The sequence below is a fragment of the Pipra filicauda genome, unplaced genomic scaffold, assembly GCF_003945595.2.
Source record: "Pipra filicauda isolate LSUMZ 115617 unplaced genomic scaffold, ASM394559v2 scaffold284_size963001_pilon, whole genome shotgun sequence".
Lineage (NCBI taxonomy): Eukaryota > Metazoa > Chordata > Aves > Passeriformes > Pipridae > Pipra > Pipra filicauda.
The window spans coordinates 955,587-962,805 of record NW_024104403.1 but is presented as its reverse complement, the minus strand read 5'-3'; positions in this window follow the sequence as shown (position 1 = coordinate 962,805).

The window sequence follows — 7,219 nt, the reverse complement described above, 5'->3', positions numbered from 1 at the left end:
TTGTTAAATGGTGTATCAGACATTACTAGCACTGATAGAGAAATTGCTATCATTTATGGGATATACTTTTTTTCCAGTATGAGTAATTTAAGAGTTAACAAATAAGTTTGCATTAGATAGAAACTCATGGTTTCAAGCATTTATTGAATTACCACAGAAAAGTCCTTGATAATTCTTCTGAGAATGTAAGACATTAATCTGATAATGAAAATCATTATATATATGACTAGTTCCATTCATTTAAATTGTCCGTTCATAGGAATTTTACAAAATTGGCTCTTCAGACAATGCTGAAAACTTGACATTAAAAGTTTCATTTGATATGCTACCTCAAAAGACAATAGATATCAAATATCAAATAGCTTGATATTTTCTAGAATATCACTTCTTGCACTACTCGTATGTTTAGAAATATCCCTTATCTGAGAAAATATTTTTATATGCATTATAATTATTCTATAAAAAATTAACTGAATGTCCAAATAATTATTGTGCTATATAGTAGGATGAGATAGGATGAGATGGGATTCTAAATGCGTAAGCAGTAACTAGAAGAAAAAAAAATACTTAATGTGGGTTTAACCTGCACTGATTTTGTCCTACAATCCAATCCTTGACTTTTATGCAGTTTTGTTGTTTAGAAATATTGTTAAAGAGCTGTCACTTTGCAGGTTTGTACAGACATATTATTTCCACTGCCAGCCAGTCACTAGCTTTGATTTTAGATTGCTGGAAAGAGAAGAGAGTGAAGCTTAAAAATTAATAGTCAAAGAGAATTACAGTAAAAAAGCTAATTCGGTAATCTTCATGTCACCTCTGCTTTGTCACAACATTTAAAGTGTAAAAAACTGAGACATTTAAAATCCGGTAATGGTTACAAATTCTTCTATGCCCATTACTTTTTTTAAGAATAGCAAGCCTGGTTCTGGTGTGGTAAGAAAAGGTCTTGCTAGTCATGGTGCCATGTACAAAAACAAAGGATAAGTTAGAAACAGAGGCTGAAGCAAAGCTTCTCACACAGGTGATAAAGCCTGGGGATATTTGGTGTTGTGCTTTTCCCAGAGACTGAATTTGCCCAAACTCTTATTGCTTTGGTAGACCAAGCTCTGGGAAAACTTTGGAATCTTCTTTTCATAGAGACTGGCTTTGCCCAATCTGTAACTGTTTTAGTAGACCAGTCTCTGAGAAACCTTTGGAATCTTCACTAATGCATTTTCTGCCACTGGTACTTAGCAAGGAGAGTAATTCACTGTTAGCTGAAACTTTGGGCTACATCTCTGACACTCAGTTATTCCTTATATAGAGTGTAGTGGTATTTAGCCAGCAGCAGAAGTCTTGTTAGGTGAAATGAATTAGTGTTTGTCAAGTATTTTGAGGTCATCAGATAAAGGCACTAGAGAACTGTAAAATATGATTACTGTCCAACTGGCTTTTGCCTGGGGGAGTTATCCTCTGTTACTGTGATGGACAGTAATTCAAGGTGATGATAAGCTTGACTGCTGTCTGGAGTCACAGGCCTTTCTTTTTCTTTGAAATCTTTTGTTTGTGGTGTCAGTCTTACTGTGTCACTGTTTCAAAGGTTTAGTTTGAACTCTAGATGATCCCTGTAGCTTCTGCTGTTTTGTGAGGTGCATTTGGGCTGCACACGAATTCTGGGGAGGAGGTGAAGGAAGACAATATGGCCTTTAGCATTTTACTTCTAGCAGTTTGTATCTGTAAGGGGTGAAAATATCAATGTAAGTCTACCCTTGGGACATGGATGAATCTGTGTTTATGAGATATGCTATTGATGATGATGTTTTAGGACAGTTTTGGGATTATTATTGGAACTGTCTTGCTTTCAAGGGAGCGTGTCTAAGTGAATGTGAGTATTTGATGTTTGAAAGGTTACAGAAACAAATATACTTGTAACTATGTTTGTTTCTGAATATTGCTTTTAGGAAATCAAAGGCTTCTAACATGAAAATTATTATTTAAGTAAATGAAAAGTCAAGTGTCATGATGATAGATGGAAGAACAAAACACTTTTCCTTATCTCTGTAGTTGCTAGAACAGAGTTTACTCTAAATCTCATGTAAACAATTAGAAACACGTGTTGAATTCTTTCGTGTGAAATAGATTTCCTGGAAGTCCTGATTCATATCTAGATACTTTGTAATTAACTTTGTAGTGAATTCCTTTTAATTAGAAATCAAGATAGATTTTTAGTTTGTTTTACAGCAGAGCACACGCTGGTTTGACAGGAATACATTATGATGGTAAGCACTCAAATAGCTTTATGAGTCCAGTTCTTCTACAGTATTTGAAACCCTTATTTCACATTGTCATTTTAGCATGTTTCCTGCACTTGAATAGGAGTTCATACTGTACTTGCTGTAGGATAACAGCCAATATTTAACTGAAAGAGTATAAGCAAAAATGCTGTGATCATCCTAGCGTACTCTTTGAGTGTTTTTAGAAACCTAGGATGAATGGAAATATTTACTCTTTCACAAACTTGTATAAATACTAGTCTTCAGCTTACTAATTTTTTAAGCAAAGCTTAGATCTAGCATGGTTCTTTTTTAGGAGTGAGATTCTTTTCTATACAAATTAATTTTGGAACATGGTAATTTGTTGTGTTTCCAACAGATAAATGGGAGTGACATCATCTTATACCAAGTGGAATTTGTTTCCTTTATTTCAGTTTCCTGAGTGCAAAGCAAACTCCAGGGAACAGCAGTGGCATGATTTGTCTTTTGTGAGCTAAGGAGTAATTTACAATTTAATTTATAGCTTCAACCTTTGCTTTCATGATGCTAAATTTCTATGTTATCTTTTCCAACAGATGTATTAAGGTAATGCAATCTGAGTTTGAAAGGTAAAGTTTCAGTCCTAGCAAGAATAACCATTCAGATGCCATAATTTGTCCTGTCCTTGTACCAGTTTTTCACAGTAGTTTTCCTTCTCTGCAGCAATCTTAGATACTTGTTTTTTGTATTGATCATAACTATTTAGGAAGGGACAGTAACACCAGGTCCCAGTATATCTTAGATGAGAACACATAATATCTGGGGAAAAAAAAAGAAGATAGTAGAAGATAGACTTCTAAATTACTGTCTTATATAACTTGTTGTCTTATCAACCTACCACTTGTAGATCTTGTTTGTTTTTTCAGGATATTGTCTTCCCGGGATATTTATACCTGTATCTTGCTTCTGTGAACAACACATGTTCCCTAAAAGTAACCTTTCTAACACTTCCAGAAATCATTGAATCAATAAAGTGCAACAAAGTTTCTTGATAATTCTGAAAAGTGGAAAAAAGTGATATGCCAGTCATATCAGAAAAGATCACAAATTCATAATAATGATAATAAGAAGAGATTGATGCCTTTATAAAACTCACAGACAACTAGTAATTTTTATAGTAACAAGAGCAAACCATAAAGAACTAGTAAATAGGCTTATACCAAGAATTTTAATTTCTGAACAACAGTACGACTGTCAGCTATTTCTGAGTGACCTTAAATTAGCTTGGTGTCATGGTTTGAGATAGTCCCAAAATCCAATTCCCTAGCTCCATTCCCCCTCCCACATCTCAACCTAGTGTGAGATGGGTTTTTCCAGACAAAACACACCAGACTCCAAAGTGGGGGAAAGGGAATATATTACAATGACTGTACGAATAAATACCATATCACATTATACATATGATCACAAACTATCTCTACCATGACATATAGTATTTACAATGGATCAGATCTCTTCTCCCCTCCAAATAAAAGTCCAGGAGGGAAAGAAGGACAGATCCCTTCCAGTCTCTGAACAGCAGCATCTTCTAAGGCAGCAGGTTTCTTCTCACGCATGCAGCAGCTGTGGCTGGCTTTTCTGCCAGCGTCCACGAGGGAGGTATTCAAGCTCCCCCGGCCCCATCGCCTCACAACCGAGGGGTCTTCCGTGGGCTTCGTAACCCCAGACAAGGTCGTATCACCACGTCATATCACGAAGACACAGGGGGGTCTTCATGACGGTCTGGTATCTCTTGCAGGGCCTCTCTGCCCTGTCTCTCAGGCTGCCACCGTGGCAGCAGTGCAAGGGGGGAGAGCCAAGGTCAACTCCCCCCACATTCCATCTGGCTGTCCCGGTCCAGCTCCGGGACGCTCTGAGCTTCTCAGCTCCTCTCTCTCCGGTGCTGCATGTCTAAAACTGCTCTCCAAAATAGGAGTCCATGTCCCTCTTCTCCAAGAGGGGTCTCAAGGGAGTTTTGGGGGAGTGTGGTACAGTCTTACCCCCAAGAACTCTGTAACTCTCAGCTGCTGGCTCTCCTTTCCTCGGCTCTCCTTCCAGGAGTCTTTTCTCTGGTGCTGCATGTTGTTTCTGCCGCTCCTCCGGTTCAGGTTCTTATCTCTGGCTCTCTGCCACTGTTTCTCTGGTCAGTGTCGGCTGCTGCTCTGTGCCCATGGAGAAAACATCTCCCAGCATAACTACAGGCACCTAGCCCAGCTTTTATGCTGTTCCAGGTCCCTGCAGCCCCCCAGCCAGGGGCTGGGAGGGGGCCAGAGGCCCCAAGGGGCTCAGAGCCCCTTCCTCGTGGCTCTACAACATGGCCACCTCTCCTACCACACCAAAAACTACAACTCATCTCTTCCGGTCTGGTTGTGATATGTTTACATTTCTGCAGGAGCGTCCATTGGGCAGAATTTCAAAACTTCCAGGGGTTTCCACCCCTTGGAGTCTACCACTTCTCTTAGCCTCTGGGGAAAACAAGGTTCAAACCACTACACTTGGTAAGGGCTGATGAAAAGCATTTATTAGACATAAGGAATCAATTCATTGTCAGAGAAGTAATATTTTGTGGTTATATCTCTAATACCACATAGCAGCAGATTTCATAATCCCTTACTGATATAGTCTGTTGAGTTGAGAACTAATCCGATTCATGTATCAAGATATTAGTGAAAAGAAATGCAATACGCAAATTTTTGAAATGTAAGTAACCTGCCTATGTTGTGTATTACTGCAGAACCAGTAAGCCTTGAGGACATCCCTGTCTCTGATGTCTGAATCAGATCCAGCTTCTGTGCTCTGCTTGCTTAGTAGAAAGTATATAGATATAATACTAAGACATTCAACCCAAGTGATATATTAAGAGTATAGTTATCTTTTCATAATATGAGACATCTTCTGTCATTGAAGATATGAGTCATCTTACCTACCTTTAACCATCCGGTTTTAGTTATCTATTTTATAGCACTTGTCTTTCTCAACTAAATACTCCCAGGCAATTCTTTCACAAGTAGCTGTTGAACGATATAGTAGGTCCACTGAGTCTTCAGGGAGACCAGACAAGATAGGACTAGACACAGTACTTTTAGATAGATAAAGTTAGGGGAGATTAATCTTAACCTAGGAAAAATAACAAAGCAATGCAGTTTAATTTATATCTGAACGTGTTGTATATCTCTTTCACTAAGCCTCTTTGTTCCTTGCCTTAACTCTGACAAAGTGAGTGACAAAAATTAAGGTTAACTGGCTTTGTTTCAGTAGAGAGAGAAAAGCAACTAGTGGAAGGCCTAGATATTTTGAGAGAAAGTCAGGAATAGTGGCTGCTCTCTTACCTAAAAGTATCTGCCCACATATGTCTGTTGGGGTTGTAAGTCGTGTTACTAAAATACCCTTGGCTTGAGATTCAAGGTGAAAATGAAAACCAGAACAGATTAGTTTATCCCCAATGAGAGAAGGAAATTGTTTCCTGTCTAATGTTAATCTCAAAATAGCTACCATGCCTTAGTTACATGCAGGGTAGGGGTTTTTTCTTGCTTTCTTTCACAGTGACTCAAATTATTCATTTAGATTTTGAAAAGGGCAGCTTATAATGCTTGACTTTTACAGCCAACATTAGTTGTTAATTTATTTCCATACCCTGCTTACTGTATAGAAATGCTCTCCATAGCAGTTGTTTTATAATTAAAATCTTACAACAGATTTGCCACTTAATTTGCCCCCATAATATCACACCATCAAATTAATGTATCGGTAAGTTTCATTGGTTGCTTAATTGCTTACAAACAAGTATAAAATAATGTATTACCAGCAGGTATAATGTAATGTATAAATATTTTATTATGGATAATCTCAATAGATCTTTCTGTCAATATTTATAATATGAAGAAACCCGAAATGTATAGAAATATTTTTGTGGCCTAGTTTATAACTAGAAAGATTTGATTTACAGAAAAATCTGGAAAATATTTTTACTTTATATATAGCCATTAAAATGTCTCTTTTCATGCAGGAATGTATATAAAATCATCTTCAAAACAGAATAGCTACAAGTAAAATGTAAAATTATTTGTTAAACTTAAAGAGCAAAGTTGAGGCAGGATGAGAAATAACAGAGTAGTTTTTGGGAAGAGCTATGTTTATTAAATCTCTGCCATGTGGTAGTTATAGAGTTTAAAATGCAAAATTCTTGGTATGGGAATTGAAGGTGTCTATATTGTAAAATGAAGTGAAAATAAATAATTAAGAATGCCTTTTTATAAGTAGAGGAGATAATCTAGCATGTGTTTGTGCTGTGAAAGTGTTTCTGCTGAAAAGGAATCTTGTGTTTTTAAATCACCAATCCTCAAGCCTGACAATTAGCATAACTTAGCATAACTTTACTGTAAAATGCTCAGTGATAAAAATGCACTACATTCATACAGGAATTATCATGGTGTCTTTTTCTGCTGTAGAAACTAAGATTTTTGCTGAAATGTCTGGGAAATGTTATGGCTTAGTCATTAATATGTGGGCTGTAGCACTATGGGAATGCAAATATATATGAAGACAAATACAGGCAGAAGCAAATAGACTGTGAGATGTCTGGATATGAACTGTTTTGGGCCTTCATGTCAGATACAAAAATAAGATGACATCATGGTCAGTGTCATAAGCTATGAGACACAGCTGAAATGCAGAGTATACTTGCTTTAGGGAAGTGCTATGTTAGTGCATCTCTCTAACTCTACAGATAGTCCTGATTTATAGGTAACCATCTCAAAACTCAGGCAGAGAACATTCATGCTTAGCTACACCCATCTATGTAGATGTAGGCTGAGAGCTGCAGCATTTCCTCAGGTCTGAAACTTCATTTCTGATGACTTCTATTACTTTCTCTAAAACCTTGACAATTGAGGTATGCTTTCACTGATGGTATTGAATCATTACTTTGTGCTGTGCAAGAACTTTTTAGC